Here is a 22091-nt window from a genome sequence, read left to right as displayed (position 1 = left end):
TTGTTCTCTGTTCCTGTCTTCCTATTAACAAGAAGAAGGAATGTTCCCTGTCTTCCTATTAGCAAGAGTTGGGGATATGCTGAATCAGACATTCTCTAAGAATAAGAATTTTGAGAACAATCATACAAAGAAGGAAAATGATGGGAACTTCAATTTTGTGAACTAGCCCATGTCTTTTTCTGCTTAAGGTAGCCAGAGTTGGTTCTGTAGCGTCTACAAAAAGGAAGTCTAATTGATACAGTACTTTTGAAAGCCAGACTGGAGCATTTTTATCCCTAGCTTTGTAGGTAATGGTGAAATAGTGAATATTATTTGCAATATGAAAAATAGTTATAATTGAACTGTGCAAGGTTAGTAGAACCATGAAGAATGAACTGGAGTAGGTGGGCAGATAGTTTGTGAGAGATCAGTTAAACGGCCATTCAGTGGTTCAGGTGAGCTAAAGAGGTGGGAATGGAGATAAAAAGGAGCTGATGGGTGAGGTAGATATTGTAAGGGTGTATGTTACGATATTTGCTTGGGTGATGGATGTGGGGTTGGAAGGATGCTGACAAAGGGAGGTGTGGAATGCAGTTCAGTTCTTTTCACATTGAATAGGTCTTGAAGGATAGATACTATTTTCATGGAAGAGATTGAGGAAAAGGCATTTCAGAGAAAATAACAGCATGAGTAAAACTTGAGTCATGGACAGAAGGCAGAATCAAGAAATTTGGTTGAGCAAATTGCTCAACAAACCAGTTTGTATGTTCCTTTTTTTCTTTAATTAAAAAAAAATTGGGGAATTCCCTGGCAGTCCAGTGATTAGGGCTCCGCACTTCCACTGCAGGGGGCAGGGGTTTGATCCCTGGTCAAGGAACTAAGATCCCACAACCTGCGTGGCGTGGCCAAAAAAAAAAAATTTATACAGTTTTTAAAGGTTACTTTCCATTTACAGTTACTACAAAATATTGGCTATATTCCCTGGGTTGTATAATACATCCCTGAGCCTATCTTACACCCAGTAGTTTGTGCCTCCCACTTTCCCACCCCCATAATGCCCTCCCCCACACACTCGTAACCACTAGTTTGTTCTCTATATGAGTCTGCTTCTTTTTTGCTATATTCACTAGTTTGTTGTATTTTTACTATTCTACACATAAGCGATATCATACAAATACTGATTTGCTTTTTTCTGTCTGACTTATTTCACTTAGCATAATGCCCTCCAAGTCCATCCATGTTGCTGTAAATGGCAAAATTTCATTTTTTTATGGCTGAGTAGTATTCCATTGTATATATATATACCACATCTTCTTTATCCATTCATCTATTGATGGACACTTAGGTTGCTTCCATATCTTGGCGATTGTAAATAATGCTGCTATGAACATTGGGGTGCGTGTATCTCTTTGAATTAGTGTTTTTTGGGGGTATATACCCAGGAGTGGAATTTCTGGGTCATGTGGTAGTTCTGCTTTTCGTTTCTTGAGAAACCTCCTCACTGTTTTCCACAGTGGCAGCACCAATTTACAGTCCCACCAATAGTATAGTTTGTACATTCCTTTAAAACCAACACTCGACCTTGTTCATTTCATGGTCATTCTGGTCCATCAACTAGATGCATCAGAATCACTTGGAGAGCTTTAAACAGTAGAGATTTCCAACCCTGCCCCCAGATATTTAGATTCAGCAGAACTAATATGGGGCCCGGAACTTTATTTATAAAAATCTCTCCAGCTGAATCTAATACAGATCCGAAATTTGGGAACCATGCCATGGTACACCTTATGACAATGCTGTGCACAAAGTAGTTACTCAGTAAATGCATGTTGAAGTAAATTAAATTAGGTGCTCTTATCTTTGTGGCCTCCCTATCACCTCATTTAGTGTTACATTCAATATTTGTTCAAAAATTTTCATCATAGCCATTTTCCCAGTGTCCCCACATCTTCTCACACCCTTGAAATAACCATCAGGTCCTTTACTATCTTTTCGTTTTAACCTTCCAGGAATCACCAGGCCCTTCCAATTCTTCTACAGAAAATGTTCTCAGATCAGCCCCTGTTCTTTGCAGTTATAATGTTTCCATTCTGATAGGTCTTAACGTACAAGTGGATTATTGCTGAGAAAAGCCAGCCTATTGTTTCCACTTCCATAAACTGCTATTATTCACCAACCTTAGAAAAGAATAGACTCCAAATGCCACTTTTGTCCTGATAGTCTACAGCCAGCAAGCTACGTCGGTAGCCAGATATGTGAAATACGCTTGTGAGTGACTCTAAAGCTGTGATATCTACCAGGATTCCACAAAGAGACTTTTAATTATACATTTACCTTAGCATCACCTCCAGAAATTCTGAATCTTTAGATCTAGGGTGAATCGCTAATATTTTCTATTTTAATCATTTCCCCTAGCATTTCGTGGGGCTCAAAGTTTAAGAACTACCATGCTATGCTATGGGCAAAAGTTACCTGGAATTACAGTTTGGCTGAGATCCCATACAAGGTTAAACAAGAGGCTAGGAACTTTGCGGGGCAGGCGGGGGAATCGGGATATGGGGGGAGGGAATTTCCAGGACACACGGAAAGGAAAAAAGCCAAAAGCTCTGGGAACAATGCGTAATGTATTTAAAAGGTCTTGTGATAGTGAGAGGATATGCTGACAGATTAAAAAAAGTCACAGACTTGTTTACAGAGAAAAAGGCTGTTCAGGCCAATTTGTAGACAGAACCTGGCTGTGTTTTTTATAACCTTTAGGTAAATGATCATTGCTGGATACAGTATCAGCTGATTTATTTGTAAAACCAAAAATAGAAACATTGAGTTTAAGTAGCTCAAATAAAGCTAAAAGTCTTGCAAGAATCATATGACACTAGTGATGCAGTAAGGTAGGGGAACTAGATTATTTTGAAGAATAAATTAATATTTTACTAACTTCCAAGATACACTTTATTAGGATTTTCACTAAGAGGGAATCATTTTCCCTGGGGGATGAATACCCTTAAAGTGGAAATGGTGCTATTTCACATCACTTTATTTCCAATTTGTCAGCATCTCAAGCTGGAAAGCAGGATGTCACAACGTTCTCTACTGAGAGAGGGAAACGCTTTGTAAAGTACCGTAATGTTAAGATGATATAAATGTCTACGTGTGGTAATTCAGTTCACTGCTTTGGTTGGTGTTTTATTTCAGATCTTTAAAATGCTGTATTCAACTGAGTCAACTGCTATGCTCAAGATCACTTACAAAAAAATGTTGGAATCACTTTACAACATGGTCTTGATTTGGGGCTAGGAGGAAAGAAAATGAGTGGTCACAGAATCTCCACTTGTCATGTTTTTTTGAGTGAAGACAGCTATGCTGTGGTGAAAAAAGCTTTAAACTTGGGTTCAAGGTTGAGTTACAGTCATGACCTGCTGTCAGCTGTATGCCAGTCTCCACCTTTCCCACACCCTCACAGCCCCACCCCAAACGGGATCCAAGCACTGTTCCCCAGCTGCCCAGAGCGCGGGCTGCCGAGAGCTCACAGCTAGGATCTTCCCTTGCAATTACCTTTGGTCAAAGAGACCTGCTTCACCTAAAGTTCCTCTCCTTTCTTGCATCCAGTGACTGACCAGGCCAGGGTACATTTCCGAAGGGCCATCCCAGACTCAGAGCTCCCCACAGGATCGGTTAAGGTCTCTAGTGTAACAGTACAGCAGTTCGATTTCTCCCTCTCTCCAGTCCTGTTCCCACCATCCCCTTGAAATGTGATGATCTTGAGAGTATTCTCCAATAAACCTAAACTCAGGTCTTCATTTCAAGGTCCACTTCAGGGAAACTTGACTGAAGATACCTGTGGAAAGGAAGACTGACCAAATGAGGGCAAACAAAGGCTATTTACTCAGAGCTTCCTAAAGAAAGCAAGGGAGTCAACTGCCAACACGTGTGTTTCAACAGAGACTCAGGAAGGCAGAGGAGGGGGAAAGCTTTATATTGGAAAAAGAGGAAGGCTTCAGGTGTCCCCTAACTCAGCGGTCCCCAACCTTTTTGGCACCAGGGACGGGTTTCATGGAAGACAATTTTTCCATGGACCGGCAGGTGGGGGATGGTTTCGGGATGATTCAAGCACATTGCATTTATTGTGCACTTTATTTCTATTATTATTACATTGTAATATATAATGAAATAATTATACAACTCACCATCATGCAGAATCAGTGGGAGCCCTGAGCTTGCTTTCACTTGCCACTCACTGGTAAGGTTCTGATACAAGTCTGCAAGCAGTTGATTTATTATGGTCTCTGCGCAGGCAAACCTCTCTGCTAAGGATAACCTGTATTTGCAGCCGCTCCCCAGCGCTAGCATCACCGCCTCAGCTCCCCCTCAGATCATCAGGCTTTAGATTCTCATAAGGAGCGCACAACCTAGATCCCTCGCATGCGCAGTTCACAGCAGGGTTCCCGCTCCTATGAGAATCTAACGCCGCCGCTGATCTGACAGGAGGCGGAGCTCAGGCGGTAAGGCAAGCGATGGGGAGTGGCTGTAAATACAGATGAAGCTTCGCTCGCTCGGCCGCCACTCACCTCTTGCTGTGTGGCCTGGTTCCTAACAGGCCATGGACTGGTACTGGTCTGTGGCCCCGGGGGTTGGGGACCCCCACCCTAACTGAAAGCTGTTGGCCTGAGGAAGATGCAGGTGGGCTGACCAGAAGCGGGACATCCTATAATGGTTAAGGGTGCATGTTTGACTTTCTCTGGTTAGTCCTAAAAGGGACAAAAATTAGGGAAGCTGTCAGTTATTAACCACATCTTTGTTTACACATGTATAAATTGAGGAAAATAATATCTGCCTCATGAGATAGTTGGATTAAAGGACCTGAGTTGTTTTTTTTTTTTTGGCTGCTTTAGGTCTTCGTTGCTGTGCGCGGGCTTTCTCTAGTTGCGGCGAGCGGGGGCTACTCTTCGTTGCGGTGCGTGGGCTTCTCATTGCGGTGGCTTCTCTTGTTGTGGAGCACGGGCTCTAGTAGCACAGGCTTCAGTAGTTGTGGCATGTGGGCTCAGTAGTTGTGGCTTGCAGACTCTAGAACACAGGCTCAGCAGTTGTGGCGCACGGTCTTAGTTGCTCCACGGCATGTGGGATCTTCCCGGATCAGGGCTCGAACCTGTGTCCCCTGCATTGACAGGCAGATTCTTAGCCATTGCACCACCAGGGAAGCCCCTGATGTTTATTAGGTTGTAGGGTGTTATTTTTATTAATTATTATTATCATTATTATCATAGACTATTTTTAAACATGTGAGATTACCTAATTAAGAATTTGGAGTCTGATTTAATACGGAAGAAATGAATTTGAATATACTATATCCTGAAGTAGAAATGAAAAAACCACAAATTTTGACTCCTTTCTTTTTCATGTTTTGCTCACAGTCTGGCACAAAATCTTGTTGATTCTACCTTAAAACATATGCAGAATTCAACCACTTCTCACCACTTCCCTGATACCAACTACCCTGCAAGCCACCATTATTGAAAACAACCACCAACTGTCTCCTGGAGTCTCCCTGATTCTACCCTTGCCCACATGTAATTCAGCAGTCAGAGTGATATGGTTATAATGTAGATCAAATCACATCAGCCCTCTCCTCCAAAACCCTCAACGCCTTCCCATTTCTTTCAGAGTAAAAGCCCAAGTCCTTATGATGCCCTCCAATGACCTGTGTTTGGTCTTCCATTAGCTCCCTCACCTCACCCTGTTCTCCTTGCCCGCTTGATCACACCACTCCAGTTTCACTGTCCATCTTGCTATTCCTGGAGCACATCAGGCACACTCACCTCCAGGGTTTTGCCCTGGTTGGCCCCTCTGCCCGGCAGTCTCTTCCCCTGAATATCCAAATGGCTAACTCCTACAGTGTCTTCAAATCTTAGCTCAAATGTCATCTTCTTGGCTATAATCAAAAAGACAGATAATAAGTTTTTGGTAAGAATGAGGAGAAATTGGAACCCTGACATATTACTGATGATAATGTAAAATGATACAGCCACTTAGGAAAATGGTTCCCCCCAAAGTTAACATAGAGTTACCGCATGACCTAGTAATTTCACTTCTAGGTTATATCCAAAAGAATTGAAAACATACGTCCACACAAAAACCTGTATATGAATGTTCATAGCAGCATTTGAGAACAGCTAAAACGTGGAAACAACTCAAATAGCCATCAACTGATGAACAGATAAACAAAACGTGGTATATGCATACAATGGAGTATTAGTCAACCACAAAACAAAGGAAATACTGATACATGTTACAACATAGGTGACCCTTAAAAAATAATGCTAAGGGGGAGAAGCCAGAAGCAAAATGTCACCTACTGTACGATTCCATTTATATGAAATGTCCAGAATAGGGAAATCCATAGAGACAGGGTAGATGAATGGCTGGGGGTGGGCAATGACTACTAATGAGGACAGGACTTTCCTACAGTGAAGAAATATTTTGGAATTTGATAGTGGTGACGGTTGCATAACTTTGTGCCTACACCAAAATCCACTGAATTGTACACTTTAAAATGGTGCATTTTATGCTCTATGAATTATACCTCAATTTTTAAAAATGTCATCCCCTTAATGAGACTTATGACCTATGAGACCTATGACAGTCTTGTTTAAAATTGCAGTCCTCCCATCCCATCCCCATTCCATCCCTCACCATTGCTCTTCTCTGTTCTATTTTTTTGCCATGACTTCTAACATAATATAGAATTTATTCATTTATTAGCTTTATTGTTTATCTGTCTCTTTCCATTGAAATGTAACTTCCACAAGAGCAGAGGCTAAACTGGGACTTCATAGACATCTCATTATCTATACGTGTAATATCAGAAAATACGTCCATTTGAACGTGGGGATACTAGCATTATAATCACTAAGAAAAATTTCCTGAGAATGATTACTTTGCTCTGAATGTTGAAAGGCTGAAGAGGAATAAGCTATATCGTGGGTGAGAGAGTCAAAGTTTAAAAGGGGTAGGAAATCATGAGGGAGGAGAAGGGCTGGATCTCTGGGAGGCTTGCACCAAATAAAGGATAAAAAGGAAAAGAGGAAAACATGTTCCATGTATGGCAAGTGGGTTTCCCAGGTATGCTGACTAAAGTCATTCATATAGACCCTGTAACTATGCTAGGCTAGAGAGCAGAGAGCAGACTGAGCAAATGTAGTAAGATGTCCAGTACTTACTGGGTCCCAAGGAAGCAAAATTAAATTCATTGGCTGGTGAAATTTAGCCTAAGGTTATACTGCTCATCTTAGTTTGGGACTGAATGAGACAGTATCTTCAAATTAACGGTCCCCAGGTCTATGGCCAAGCAGAACTGGGGAAAGGTAGAAATTGTCCACAGGACAATTAGTTTGCAGTGGGGGATGGAGTGTGTGAGGGAGGCCTGTTAGTTACCTAGGAGATTAGCTTCAATTTTGGCATAACTTCATGAAGGGTGAAACCATTTAAGTTTTAATACCTGCATCCTTTTCATGCGACACACAACCCCTCAGAACTGGATTGTAAGCTCTGTAAGAGGAAGGAGCAATGCCATGTTAAGCCCTGTATATTTAGCATCTAGTAGATTACTTACAAGATAGCAAGTGTTCAATAAATGTTTAGTAATGAATCAAGGAATTAACATTTGTTGTGTCAAGTACAGCTTCCACCAGTGCTGAAGCTTTCACGTACCACCTGTCATGTTGCCGCTCTCTGGCATCATCTCCACCACTGATCGCTACTTCCAGGAGCCATGCTGATGCAAAGGTGGTTGACATAGTCTTGGAATGGCCAATGGCCCGCTCTTCACCCAGCCTGTCTGTGAGGCACAGTTACTGAGCTGCTCCAGGGACTACAAACTGTTCTGCTTCCTCCACTGTCTACTCCCCACACGGAGTCCCCTTCAGGAAGCCAAAGCAAGTCTAAAGTCCAATAATTTTTTCTGATACTCAGGGCCACTCTGCACCAGAGAGTAGGGCTGGACCTCCCTTTTTCTCTCTTTCTGGGCATGAAGCCCACACTGCCTGTCTCAATCTGCCTGTGTTCCCTTTAGCTTCTGGCTGGGGAATTTGCCACACGCCCAAAATTCCGATTTGGTCCCATGACTTCTTTTCACTTGGAAGAGTTTTTTTTTTTTTTTTTTTTTTTGCTTGCGGTTCGCGGGCCTCTCACTGTTGTGGCCTCTCCCATTGCGGAGCACAGGCTCCGGATGCGCAGGCTCAGCGGCCATGGCTCACGGGCCCAGCCGCTCCGCGGCATGTGGGATCTTCCCAGACCTGGGCACGAACCCACGTCCCTTGCATCGGCAGGCGGACTCTCAACCACTGCGCCACCAGGGAAGCCCTGGAAGGGCTCTTGCTACAGGTGATTGATAGAAGAGCGAAGCAAATGGTTGCATAGTCTTATTTAATAGTAGAGGTTTAACAGTTGGGAGGTTTTTGTCTGCAATAGTGTACCTAAATAATATTGGCTAAAGAATAAGGACATTTATTACCTCATGTGATGAAATATCTGCCGCTAGGGTGGTTAATTAAGCTCATTGATGTAAGTGTTTTGAGTCACCTTATCTTATATTTTCTTGGCTTTCGCCTTACGATCCCAAGATGGCTACTTCAAACATCTTCCCGTAATACAATGTGCAACAGAAGAAAACAACAGAGGAAAAAAATCTTTCTGAGAAACTCCCAGCAGACTTCGTCTTGGGAAATGCTTGGCCAGACCAGATCACAGGCCCCAACAAACCAATTACTGGTCCTGATCTGCCACCCTCCCCCCTCCCTTTTTCTTGTGAGCACAGCAAACACTTACCCTGCCCAGCTGTCACGAGTGAATTTCTTCAATAGAAATCCAGTATACACAAAAGGTTAACAGTTACCTCTGGGTAGAGGGATTGCAAGTGATTTTTCTCCTTCAGAAAATTTTATGCAATGAGAATGCATTACCTTTTTAAAAAAGCTTTCATTTTAAAATAATTTCAAACTTATAGAAAATTTGCTAGAATGCATAATACCCATATATCCTTTACCCAGAATCACCAATATTTAACATTCTGCCACCATTTGCTTTCTTAATTTCTCTTTCTCTATAATTTTCGGAACCATTTGAAAGTCTGTATATATCATTTTTTTACTCTATAATATTTGAATGTATATACCCTAAGAACAAAAATGTTCTCTTTCAGAACTGTTTTTTTAATAACAGTATGGTTAAAAATTTTAGGAAACTTAACATTGGCACATTACTTTAATCTACTACCCATATTCTTATCTTGTCAACTGTCCTTTACAGAAATTCTTTTCCAGGAAGGATCTAGTCCAGGATCAGATATTACTTGTCTTATTTGTTCATCTGGACAGCTTTCTCAATTTTCTTTGTTTTCATGCCACTGACATTTTTTAAGAGTAGGCCAGTTATTTTACATCATGCCCTCAGTTTGTGTTTGTTTGATGTTTCCTCATGGTTAGATTCAGTTTATGCATTTTAGGCCAGAATGTTACCTAAGTGGTGTTGCGTCCTTCTCAGAGCATCATATCTGGAGGCATATAAAGTTCATCAGTTGGTTAAGATGTTATCTGGTTTCCCCACTGATGCAAGAATTTTTTCATACTTTAATAACGGGAAACTGAATTTAATAAAAAATTATATGTCATGCTCTCATTTGTACAAACAGCACTCATCACACCCCAACAAGAGTTACTGAATTTGAGACATAGAATGGAACTTTAAAGCATCACGTTGCAGGGAAGAAACTGAGGTTCGAAGAGGTAAAGTAACTTGCCCAATGTTAGTATCTAAGGCCAGAGTATACTCTGTCTCTGATCTGCCACCACCACCCACCCCCGCCCGCCCATTGTACCTGCGAAGAAAAGCACAACAAAGGCGTTCCCTGCCCATCGGTCACCAAAGAACCCTTTTCTTTGAAAGAAGAAATCTGCTGCCTCCCCTCCTTGCCACTCTGTATTATAATTCTCCCAGGTCTCCCATCCAGACTCCAGATCTGTTCACGTTAAAACACTATCCATGTCCAAACTGGAAATGGCTAAGCTGTTTTATCATTGAAATGGGTTACCTTACTCCCTGGTTATCTCAACAAACTCACCTCTCACTGCTGGATGCTTACAGCTTGGAGCCAGCAAAAGAATGAGATAAAGAGGCTACACCCCGGCATGCTGGATGTACTCCACAGAGGTGCCTTTGTATAATTTGTGAGCCGAAGAGTAATGATTTTTTTTTCCCCCTGGCTAGAATCGGAGTCAACTGGGCTATTTTGAAATCTACCAAAGGCAGACCATCCAAGAACCTATAATTGTAGAGAGGGACTGTCTTTTCCGGCAGTGGTGTCTGTGTGTGCAGGTTGTAAAAGGCAGTACGGGCCCAGCAGTAGATTCAGTGCCAGGAGGTCTGAGGTTTGGACCCAGTGCTATCATTATACTAAATAGTTCCTGTACTGCCACGTTGTTTCACCATAGCAAGCACTGGTCTTTCTGTGCCTCCGCTTTTGCTGTTGGTGGTGAGAAGAGCCACTCTTACATATTTATACAAGTATAAATATTTATACAGGTATTTGTGAAGACAAATAGAGCAGAGTGAATGAAACAAATCTTAGTGGTTCTTCTACTTACTCGTTGTTATGGGACTGTTATGGGCTGAATTGTGTGCTCCTTCCCCAGTTCATGTGCCAAAGTCCTAACCATACCTCAGAATGTGAGGGAATTTGGAGATAGGATCTTTAAAGAGGTAATTAAGTTAAAATGACATCGTTAGGGTGGGCCCTAATCCCAAAGACCATGTGAAGACACAGAAGACAGCCATCTACAAGGCAAAAAGAGAGCCTTCAGAAGAAACCAATCCTGCCAATACCTGCATCTTAGACTTCTAGCCTCCAAAATTGTGAGAAAGTAAATTTCTGCTGCCCAAGGCACCCAGAAACCTTGTTATGGCAGCCCTAGCAAACTAATACAGGGGCCTTAGGAAAGTTACATAACCTTTCTAGGCCGGAAAAACTATATAATTTGTGGCGTCCAGTGCAAAATGAAAATGTAGAGCCCGTCGTTAAGAAATTATTAAGTGTTTCAAGACGGCAACAGTGGAGCATTAAACCAAGTGCAGGGCCCCTCTAAGTGCCATGGAACATACTTCCCACCCACGAAGCTGGTTCTGATTCTAGATTTTAGTTTCCCTGTCTGGAAAGCAGTGATCATAATTGCACTTACTTTTAGGTTTGCTGAGAAGATTAGATCAGATTCTAGGACTAAGCTCTCAGAGAACATGAAGGGGTGACCAAGAAAGGTGTTCAAAGTTTCACATTAAATGTCTTGCCTGGGTTGAGCCCCAGGATCACAAGAATGGTTTGTCTTCCTTATTTATGTCCAATGAGCCATTAGTTAGGGGGAGTGGAGAGTGTGTATGTGTGTTGTCGGGGAGGGAAAGTGTGGGGGGGGAGGGGACAGGGACATCTCAGAGCTGAGAGACGCTGCTGGGGTGAACAGTGTGGCTTATTTAATAATTTGCTTATTTATGGGCTTAGGGTCTCTGATGCAGGGCATGAAACTTCTTTCTCCCCCTCCTTCTCTCTTCCCTGCTCCTGAGGAAGTGTGCTCCCCTGAGAGTGGCATATGGACCCCTGGAGCTTCTGTGTTGCTGCCTGACTTTCTGACAAAAGTGTTATTATTTCCACACATGTGACTCTTTTATTCTACAAATAAATAAAGCTTTAGAAGGCAACTGAACACAATCCTGATATCTAAAATAGGACAAGACAAATACAGCTGATCCTTGTAAATTTCATCCTCATTAGCAGGTAAAGAAAGGGGATTTTGAGTGGCATTTGGGAAGGAGGAAATATTTTCTTTGACATATGTATTACCTTCTGAAAGCCAGTGGTTTGAATGGATTAAAGTAAAATGCCCAGCACTAATAATTTTTCAAACAATAATATCATATGGAAATAATCTTTGGTACAAGACATAAAGTTCTTAATCTTCTGAAAGATTTCAACAGATTTTAATTTTTGGTAATACAATCTTTCCTAAGGCAGGGTTGAGTCTAGGCTCCAACACTTTTCTTCTTAACATTATGCTGGAATCACCGATTCATGATACCCACTGATTGCCCTTTTGATAGCAGAGTTTAGACTTTTGTAAATGAATCCTAAAAGAAAGCAGCACCTGTCCTTGGACCAGTGGTCACTCTCACAAATGTATTCGATAAAAGCAAATTGGGGTTGACTGAGAGAAGGTTTTGTTTTCAGCGAAACAAGAATATGGTAGTAAGATATGTCCTGACTTGGTTTGCATTATAATTAGAATAAATCTAAACTCCTTTAAGACCCTAAAAGATCTCGCTGCTGCTGTGAGAGTCGGTAGAAAGATAAAACAATATTCAAGCTCCTTTTCCTTTGGCTTTTATTCATTGTCCCCATAATCATAGGCTCTTCATTCTAGTTGCTTAGTGAAGGAATGAGGTAGAACAGGGTCATGTCATTAATAGAATTCTATTTAATTGATATGTAATGATCATTACACGTTGAAAACAAATACATTCTGAAATTCCCCCAGTGTGTGGCAAAATATACCACCAAGACAAACAGAGGCTGGCCCAAAGTGATGTATGAAAGGAACTTGATGTAGAGACAATCTTGACCAGCAGACCACGTCTTCAGAACTTTTACCTCATTTCAGAATAAAAACACTTCACTTTGTCCCATTTATTTCAGGGAAGGTAAAATGCTCTCTCATTTATTACCTCACTTGAAATCACGGTATTAGGCTCTTTGAAGTGGTAAGGAGTTAAAGAGTGTTCAGGTTACTTCAGGTGATGGAGATTTAGTGTGAGTACCTGGGGAATGAAGGAAATGCAGGGAATCACTGGACCACCAAGCCTGCACGTGGTTGAGGATTTAACAGGAACTCGACGTGTCCATCATTCTTGTAACTCAGCTTTTCTCTCAGCACAGACTCTGAGGCCAAAGTGCATTGAGTCATGCTACTTTCTACCATGTGACCTTGGGTAAGTTACTTAAACTCTCTGTGGCTTAGTTTCCACATCTGTGAAATGGAAACAGGCCTCACAGGGTTGAAGTTAGTATATGTAAAGCATTTAAAATAGAACGAGGCACACGGAAGTTGGTATGTCCTATTAGCATCATTTTTATTATTGTTGTTATATTTTTAATTACTTCTGCAGCTACTGTCCACGACCCTCATGGTGTCTACTGCTTCATAGTTCTGATTACTACCTTTTCTACGTGTGACTCTCTCACCGCATTTTTCACACGTGACTCTCAGCATCCATCCCTTTCTGCTTCATGTTTTACTTGAGTGACTGACTTTCCTCTGATCTCATTTTCTATACCTCATGCTTCTACCTACTCATGCTTCAAGAAACGTGTTTCTTGCCTTCATTCTGAATGCCCCTTTGCGTTTTTCTGCTCTGCTCTATCGTCTGTTTTCTATGTGTCTCACATTCAATGTCTTGAGAGAGGATTTGATAGGGCCACTTAGGGAAAATTCAGTCTGGAGCTCTGCTCAAGTGTCCTTATGCTTGTTTGCCCCAGGCTGCTGCCAAGTGTATACTGGACTGTTTTGATTCAGGAGGGCATCCATGGTCCAGTCTGTACTGTTCAAGGTGGCAAGGGTCTCAGGATATTAACTGAGAATCCTGTGTGTAGGGAACCATATTAGACTCTGCCAGGAGGGTAGCAACACCCAGGGTGTCATGGCTCCACCCCAACGCACTCTTTCTTTAGCATTATTGCCATCCCATTTATAGATGAAAACCGAAACTCAAAAAGGTAAAGTGATCCTAGGTCTTATAACTCGGAATACATGAAGTGCTTTATTTAATTTTACCAAAGAAGAGGTGGTATTTCTTCCTTTTATTCAAGAATGGGTGATGATCTTTTTCAGAAATGGCATCTTGCAATGTAAAAGGTACTTTTTCTATGGCTATTACATTATATCTAATTCAGAATTCAAACAGTGTAGGGTCAAATGGGAATTATCTAAGGTAACACAAGAGGGAAGTGATTTAAAGCATTTAAAAGACAGACATACAAAAGCGATAGCTGTGACACTTTCTCTTTGCTTCCTTAATACCTTGGCTAGTTTAACAAACCACAGTACCAATTATCTGGCAATTCAGATCCTACACAATCAGCATTCATCAGTGGAAAAGCTCGTCTGGAGATAGAATCTGGAAGAACAAGGGAAAGCAGCAGAGAAACACATTTTTTATAGAATTTGGGTGATAAGATGCTCTAGCCTGAAGATTAGTTTATCAGTAACTTGTTTCAACTTGCAAGAAAGTTCCTTTAATGAAAACGTTTATTTAAACCAGTTGTCCCATCCTCGTCTTACGTCTGTCTGTTTTAGCTAAAAGTTATTCCTCTTAGTCATTGTAGACAGAGGTTTCTGGAGTGAAGTCTGACATGCCATTTTAAAATGTAAATTCTAGTTAAGTAGAAGAATTCTAGTTAAGGTTTAGGAGAGACTGAATAAAGCAACAGTAAATTAATGATTGTCCAGGTGAAAAGGTGAGTGAGTAGGAATTAATGGATCAGTTGGAGGCCTGGGAGTTGTAGGTGGCACGGGTCCAGAGAATGGGGTGCACCACAATGTCAACCTGGATACATGGTAGTGTATCCTGGTAGTGTAACCTGCTAGTGTAACCTGCTAGTGTAACCTGGTAGTGAGCCATGATATATTATTTGAAAAGTGAGCCTTATTTAATATTGTGGCAGGTGAAAATCAAGGTGGGAATTACTGGTTATGAGTAATGCTCTGTTGTTGATTGAGCATGTTCGCACGACCTCTAAAGAGGTCTGTGCACAGTGCGTGTTGGTAGGAAGAAATGGCAGTGACCTGTCACCTCAGGAGAGGCCTGACAGCCTGCATAAATGCTCCGCCTGCTTGGGAAGAATGCTATGCAGACCATCTGCGTGGAATGGAAAATAAGAACTGCTGCTATGTGTTGAAAGGGCTCTCTATCCTCCTGACCTCTCTCAGAGTACAGGAATCAGATGCACTTTTAAGAAACTGAATTAACTGCATTTGTAAAGGGAATGAATTGTTTAAAGGAATTTAATTTGCTTGAGTCACTAATTGAACATTAATCAAACACCATGAAAAGAGATAGTTTCTATTTTTAGCTGTAAAATTTCCTTTTATAAATAGAATAATAAAATGGGGAAGTTGAATGTAACTAGGTGTTTGGATTTCTCTGGCAGGTAACCAGAGAATACAGCACAACCTGGGTTGCAAGGAAAGAGTGATTTAAATAAGACTGCTTGGAACGAGATATTGGGCCTACTTCTAACCTGTTTCCATGGGCAGGCAGGGACTGGGGTGAAGGATTGGGTTCATAAATGATGTCAGTGGTGATAGCTGAGTAGTGGCTCAGTATTCGGCTAAAGGATATTAAAATGGTATCTGGGTTATCACCCATGCCATGCTTAGAATCAGACAGAATAAGCAGCAATTTCCTCTAGAAGGAATTCTAAAGCTAAGCTTCTTTCATTTGAACTTGGGTTCATGATTTATACCATGTGTTCAACCCGCCCTGTGTTTGTTGATGTCACTGGGATAACAACCTGAGGCACCCAGATCCTTTAAGATCACGCTGGTGGGGTTCTTCCTGAATTTCTAAAGGCACAGCCTATACAGCAGGTAAGAAGTCTTAAGCAAAAGGCAGCATTCATTCATTCATTCAGTGAATTTTTATCGAATGTCCATAGGGCAACGCATGGTTCTAAATTCCATAAAGAATGTAAAGATGAAACAAATTGGCATCCTGCCCTCAAGGACCATAAGGAACTTACAGTCAGCGAGAGCCATAAGCTATATATTAAAAATAATAGTACAATTGTTTTCTGTCATAAGAAAAAGGAAAATATGTTTACTGATGACTCATTATGTGTCAGGCAATGTGCTCTGTTACCTTGCATATGACATCAGATCATCGAAACAACCCTGGGCGGTAGATTTTAGTAGAAACGGGCAAAAATCTTCCTTAACTGAGGAAACATTATCAGAGAATATGGGTGCAAAGTCATTCATTTGTGGAGTGTGCAAGTATGAAGCAGAGTGGACAAGAAGTTCAGAAAGGTAGGTTGAGGGCTGGGATATAAGGATCTTTGGACGCCAGAGGGGAGTTTGGGCTTTGTTCCTCGGTAAAGAGGAGACGGTCAAGTGTTTTGAACACAGTCAAGAGTGATTACGACTGTGCTTTGGAGAGCTGCAGCTGGAGGCCTATAAAGACCAGTCAGCAAAGGATATAACCTTGATGAGAGGGGTGAGCCTCTCCTGGTATCTGCATCTAACCAAACAAAGTAAAGGATGTATCCTTGCCCTTGCACAGGCTTGAGGGTGGGAGGAACAAAAAAAAGCCAGCTCTCTGTTACTCCAGAGCACGGAGCTGAAAGCGAGTAGATTGTGAACAATCGGTGCTTTGGATAGATAAAGAAAAGATGGCTTGTGGTCAAAGAGACCTTGGTTTCCATCCCAGTTCTGGGTGTTCCGTAGCAATTTACTTACGTAACCGTGCTGAGCCTTTAATTCCTTATGTTAAAATGGATATGGGCTCCCAGGAGAAAGAATTTCGGTGGTGGGATGTTCTCCCAGCTCGTGTGCCCCAGATAAATTCAGGCAGGGGTTAGAAGGGTACTTGTCAGGACCACTGCAGGTCGTTACATCAGATGACCTTTAGGGTCCATTTCAAGTTCTACTGTTGTTATTCTCTGCAGGGGTTATAAGGGTACTTGTTAGGACCACTGTAAGTCGTTACATCAGATGACCTTTAGGGTCCATTTCAAGTTCTACTGTTGTTATTCTCTGCAGGTGTTTTCCTGCTTTCATGCTGTCCTCTACCCCATAGTGATATTATCTGGCAAAACTCTTAGGTACTACAGGTCAGGCTGATCATAGGAATAACTAGGCAGAATATAGGGATCCAGACCTTCAGAGTTACTCAGTGTTGAAACCACAGGAGTTGTAAATGGACTTTTCCATTAAATCAGCTAAGATCCAGGTTAGTGGGTAGACTCTGGGTACCTGCTCATCAGGCATCCTAATTTGCTTCCTGCAATGTCCTGGTTCTTTGGGGCTTCCCCAGGATACCCAGAGACCACTGGTTTCAATCTATTCATTGAAGTGTTAGATCTGTTTGTAAAATGAAGCATTACGGTGAAGCCTAAATGTAGAACATATAAGAGCTGTAACTCTGATTAAGGGGAAGGGGAAGAAGAGAGGGGAGAAGGAGGCTGAAATCTGACCCATTGGTTCCTTCCTCACCTACTCTGGAACCCCTGGTCTTAACACTACTGCCCCAGCCTTGGCCTGTTTTCAGTTTTCCTCCTGAGTCTTTTGTTTTCTGGACTTGGATGGCAGCTGTCATCACTCCAGCTGCAGAGGGGATGGGAGGCAACTTCCTGTTATTCTATCCTGCCATCCTTTTGGGGGTGGGACATTCCCTCCCCCATCTCCTGCTGCTGGTTGTAGAATGTGAACCCTGGCAGGCTTCCTATGACTGGGGCTGGAAGAATGACTGGTAGCCACCCGGCCACTGTTGGAAGGCATTTGGGAGAGCAAGGCAGGCAACAGGCACGACAGACAAGTGGGTCCCTGACTGAGGGAGAAGGAGGGGTGAGTGGCTAAGAGGCAGGTTAAGTGGTTGGTGCAGAAAATACCTGAGGGGGTTAAGGGTTGTTGCATGAATGGTGGGAGGGCAGGAAGACAGAAGGACTGTGGGCAAAGCATTGAGAGAGAGAGAGAGAGAGAGAGGAGATAGTTAAGTAGTTATGGTTTCTGGCTATGAGATCGTTTGGGGTTTGGGTACATTTAAGGAACGGAGGGTGGTTAGAGATGATCTGCTGATCTATTTTCCATCCTATATTTTTATTGAGTGTTTTCCTTGAATTGAGTGTAAAGAATACAAAGAGGTATTAGGCATGCAGCATCCTCTTCAGAGTTTGAGAAGATAGGAAATGTATATAACTAGACATATATAACCATATGTTTACACATCTGTACAGTATCAATAAAGCTTACAATAACCTTTGATCTGAGTCTTATCAGCCCCATTTTATAAAGGAGGTGATTAGGTTTCTGATGGATGTTTTAATGACTTGGTCAAAGTTACACAGCAAGTAAGTTGCAGAACTGGACAATGGGCCACTTTTTCTGTCCTCTGTAGGGCACAGCAAGGACAAGGACGTTAGGGTTTGAGAGGAGGGCGGGACTTAACACACAGAAGAAGGGGGTCAAAAGGAACAAACTTCCAGTTATAAAATAAGTAAGTCATAGGGATGTAATGTACAACATGGTGACTATAGTTAATAATACTGTATTACGTCTTTGAAAGTTGCTAAGAGAGTAGATCTTAAAAGTTCTCAAAAACAAAACAAAACAAAAAACCCCACAGAGCTCTCACACACAGAAGAGAGTGGGGATTCCAGGTAGGCGAGCAGGTGAGATGAAAGTAGACCTGTTTGTAGTGGAATGTTTCCCAGGACTGAAGTGGGAGATAAGGTGGGAAAGGTACATAGAGGCCAGATCAGGGAGAGTTTTAAATGGCCAGCTAAGAATTGCAGGGAAAGGGCGGCCTGATTTAGAGGAAGATGTTGATAGCAAAACCAAACTGTTTTAGCAAATTCATTTGGATGTCTTGCACAGAAAGACTTAGTGCGGGGGAAAAAATGGATTCAGAAATATGTTAGGAGCTTGGAATAGCGTAGGCTTGACAAACAGCATGATGGTAAGAGTATAGAAGTTGGTCTGTGAGAGCACTGGCCTGGGTCTGTGGATTATGTTTAGCATTACAGTGTTTGAGTGCGTGTAGATTGTGGGCCATCCCTACTCTAAAGAGAAGAAATAGCTTCGGAATCGAATGAACTTTGGTTTCAACTGCAGTTCTGGGCGTTCTGGAGCAATTTACTTATGTAACCTGGCTGAGCCTTTGATTCCTTTATGTTAAAATGGGGCTAATGACGCTCACCTTACAGGATGGTTATGGGGATTAAATGAGACACAGTGGTGGACTCTGTACATCCCTTCTACAATCTTTGGCAGAACGGTGAAATGTATGACATGTTGTCATCCATCATAAAACAAACAATAAAAACCAACAGAAAGTCAATGATTAGTTCATTGTAATTCCAGAAGATGATGCATAATATATCTATATCTCATATAAAGAGGGCCACTTTTCACCATTCAGCCCTGCCTTGGAGTAGTTATTAGGCAAACTGAAAGACCCATTTCTTGAGAATCTTTCTGTTCTGTTAGCCAGGGGTATTACACTGCCTGATATACGCCAGTGTTAAACGTTAGTTAATTCTTAATTGATAGCTCAGCCACTGCAATTGGTTTCATTCAACAGTAATTATTCTCATGTGGCATGTTGAACTCAATTGTGAGATTTCCCCCCCCTTTTCACTTGTGCATGAAAACAGCAGACTTAGGGTCTTTAGAAAGGTAAATAGTTATTTTTCTTCGGAGGTTCAATTTTATTTGCCTGGAAGCTCGCGTGCTGTGATTTTCGTCGCTAAAAGCAAAAGCAACCACACGGTCGATAACGCCCCTGGTTAACGATCCAGAGGATTCCCCTCCATATCTTCCCGAGGTGCTTTTGAAGTTCTAAATTTCCCTTCTAAGGGAACGCCCAGCAGTCCCAAGATAAAAGGGTAGCAGAGCGAGCTGGCGGTTTCTTTTATCTGCCTGACTTCAAGCTAGCCATTTTCTGCTCCACGCGCCGCCGGACTCGGACTTGCCCGTGACACAGAAGCGATTGTTTTTCCTTCAAAAGGGGGCTTGGGTGGGTTAGTTTCGTTTCTGACCTGGGAGATGGTAAATGCACCAAGAGAAGTTTAAAACAGGACCCACAAGGATCTGCCCCGTACCATTATTCTCCTTCCCTTAGAGAGAGCAGGAAAGGCAGCATTTTTTTTCCATCTACACCCACTTCCAGCCCTCGCCGGGCTCTGCGAGGAATGTGTAAAATTAGTGGGCTCCTCGGAGTGACAGTCCGCGGGCCCAATCAGCGCGAGGCGGGGCGCGCCGACGCCCCCCCCGCGCACTCTCTTTGGCTCATTCCTGCGGCGGGGAGGGGAGAGGGCGCGAGGGAGGGGAGGTACCTGGGGCTGGGAGTGATGTCAGCTCCCAGCTCGGTGCCTGCCCGGATTCCTGACATGGTGTAGGGCCGAGAGGGTGGGGAAGGCGGGAGCGGGGCGGGAGAGGACTCGGGGTAGCCAGCCTGTGGCGGGGCCAGAGTGCCGGCGCTTTGAACTCCGGGCGAAGGTGAACCAGAACTTTTGCAAGTCGTGCCGGCGGCTCTCTTCGCTCAGGCAGGTAAGGGAGTTCGGCTCCTCTCTGGGACCGGAGGGCAGTGTGGCACCGTTGTGTGGTTGCAGCTGCTCCTCGCCGCTCGATTTCCTTTTCCAGCTCCCTCCTGTTTCCCAGTGGGAACGGGCACTTTTTTGGGGGTGGGGTAAGGGCTTAACTCCTGGGGCTCCCAACTAGCTTATGTGTGAAGAATACCTCCAGGATAGGACCTGTAAGATCTTGTCTGGGTACTTAAACCCTCCACACCCCAGTCTCCTAGCAATACTTGAGACCCCCAATCAGAGACGTGGTGTGTGTGTGTGTGTAGGGGGGGTGGTTATTTTAAAATGTCACAAAAAGTTTATGGAATATCGACTCAAAAATTATGCTCTTGGAGACAGAACAAAAGTTTTGTATTTTTTTTAGCTCGCCTGTGGCCATGTTGATTTAAATGAAAGTCTGTCATCGTTATTCTTATATATTCTTATATAGGAACATAAAAAATCCTTTTATACAGTCCACTCAGGATGTGAGAAATTCACATGAGGTGTATTAATTATGAGCTTGTGGGAAAACCGGTCTCTTGGGGCACATTTCAATGCCAGCTCTCTTTCACTCATATTTTAACGGAGAATTCCTTTGGTTGCCAACTTTGTGTTCTGGAGGGCTTAGGAAGGCTGCTGAGAATCTTCAGATCTGTTTTCTTTGGCTGTTTGAGAGAAGGATGAGGGCTGGTAGTTGTTTTCATGGATCTTTTTTAGAGGAGCGAGTTTTAACAGGGAAATGTGGCAGAAGGCGCGGCATACAAACTCTTAATTAGAGGAACATGAATTTTTCAACATGTGGGACCAAAACAAATCCTTCCTTTCAATAAGAAGTGCAGAGAGCAATAGAAGAAGAACTTGATTTAGTGCCCCAGTTTGGTATTTAGGGGAAGCAATTGCAAGTCAGGAGCAAAATGGTATTTTGATAAGTGGACATATAGAATTCTGATTTTGTGTTTATTTCCTGTTTCGAATCCTTTCTGTTTCTTGTTTAGAGATTTTGTGTGCCTGGGCCACTAACTGGGTAGGATTAACTTTCTGGGGAAAAAATTATGGAGTCATAAGCTTACTCAGAACCCTCCCTTCTCAGTGCTGAAGGCTCTTTCTTTTGGAGAAGGAAAGTGTTTGGGCTGAGACTTCTGAGTCAAGTTTCCCTTTTCTTTCACCAGAGTGCTTCAGCAGTGAGGATCCTTCTCTTGCCAGGTCGGGAGGAAACGGGCGTGGACTTCTTTGTGAGTCAAAAGCTGCATCCCAGGTGCCTGTATGTAAGGGCATTTCCGGGAGAGGAGGAAAGAAAGAAGCCACATCATTGCATCTAATAAACCCAAGTCGGGAAGTGTGGCGATAAAGGACTTCGTCGATGGGGTTCTCCCCCTTTCTAGCCTGATGACATTTAGGTGTCAGGGCAAAAAAAAAGAAGTGTTTTGTCTGCTGTTGTTTATAAAACACCTGGATCTGTATTGCTCTTGAAAAATTTAATTAGCACAGTGTGGATTAAGAGTAGGCTTTTTGCAAAGGCAAGGCATGCCTCACTGGAAAGGCCAGAACATTTTAATTTTGGTTTGTGTTTTGGACTAAGAAACAGAAGTTGCCTAATGTCACTGAAATAATGGTGACCAAGTCTTTTCTGTTTATGTTCTGTAGGGAGTACATAAAACATACGGTATTTTCCAATGTACTTTTTCAGCAGGAAAGAGCAGGAGGTGAGGTAGAATTCCTGTGGGCTGGTGTGAGCTCACTG

The sequence above is a fragment of the Phocoena phocoena genome, chromosome 11 (assembly GCF_963924675.1).
Source record: "Phocoena phocoena chromosome 11, mPhoPho1.1, whole genome shotgun sequence".
Taxonomy (NCBI): Eukaryota; Metazoa; Chordata; class Mammalia; order Artiodactyla; family Phocoenidae; genus Phocoena; species Phocoena phocoena.
This window is presented reverse-complemented; position numbering follows the sequence as displayed.